Genomic DNA, 1,077 nt, shown 5'->3' with positions numbered 1-1,077 from the left:
ATGATCCACAGCATATAAGAAGAACAGACTATGAGAGTATCAAGCGACATTGTAGTAGATGATACCTTTCCGGTAGCACGTACCGTGAATAAATTCTGTACCAGAAGTTCTTCGATCGGCCTTTGGAGCTCGAGAGTCTGCACGATGTCACTACAAGAAAACACATATGTTGCAAGGGAAGAAATCTTTGCAATTCCCTTGCAAATCGCAATTTACAAGGAAATTGCGAGGGAAACATATTCCTCGCAAATCCGTTCTCGCAAATGAAAAACGCTTGCAATTTCCTCGCAAATTTGCAACGGAAAATAGTTCCTCACAAATTTGCGACGGAAAATAAATCATCGCAAATTTGCAATGGAATATGGTTCCTCGCGAATTTGCGATAGAACAACCAAACACAGTTTCCTCGCTAATTTTTTGAAAAAAAACAAAAAAAAAATCAAATAAAAAATTGCAATCATTTTAAATATAAATTTTATTAAACTAAAAATATACGTACAAATACAAATCTAAATACAATTGTATATACAAATATTATATAAAACCACCACCGGCATGACTTTGACGACAGCGGCGAAGCGGCGAACCACCACCGGGGTAACTTTGGCCAGGTCTCCGCCTCGTCTCGTTCCACTTCGGCCAGGTCTCTGCTTCGTCTCCTTCCACTCCGGTCACATCTCCTTGTTGCCTCTTTCCAGTCCGGTTATGTCTGTGCCTCGTCTCCTTCCACTCCGTTCACATCTCCTCCTCTTCTTCTTCTTCTTCTCTCTCTTCCTCTTCTTAAATCTACACAAATATCAATATACAGTTGTTAAAGAAACTATATCTAAAAGGGATTAGGGTTACAGAATCTGAATCCATATCTGGCTTGAAGAAAATCGACAATCCAAAGAATCACCTAGAGCTACAATCTAAGCAAAAGCTCACCACCTTCACATAACTCCATCGCCACCTCGAGTTCTTCACGCCTCCTCTCTCCGCCGCTGTCACTACAAGAAAATAGGGAGATTCTGATGGCCGAAATCGTCGAAAATTCGTCGGAATAGACCAATTCCGACGAATTTCCGACGAACCTGT

This window comes from Brassica oleracea, chromosome C4 (genome assembly GCF_000695525.1).
Source record: "Brassica oleracea var. oleracea cultivar TO1000 chromosome C4, BOL, whole genome shotgun sequence".
NCBI classification, from domain to species: Eukaryota; Viridiplantae; Streptophyta; class Magnoliopsida; order Brassicales; family Brassicaceae; genus Brassica; species Brassica oleracea.
The sequence above is the reverse complement of the archived record's forward strand: the minus strand, read 5'-3'. Positions refer to the sequence as shown.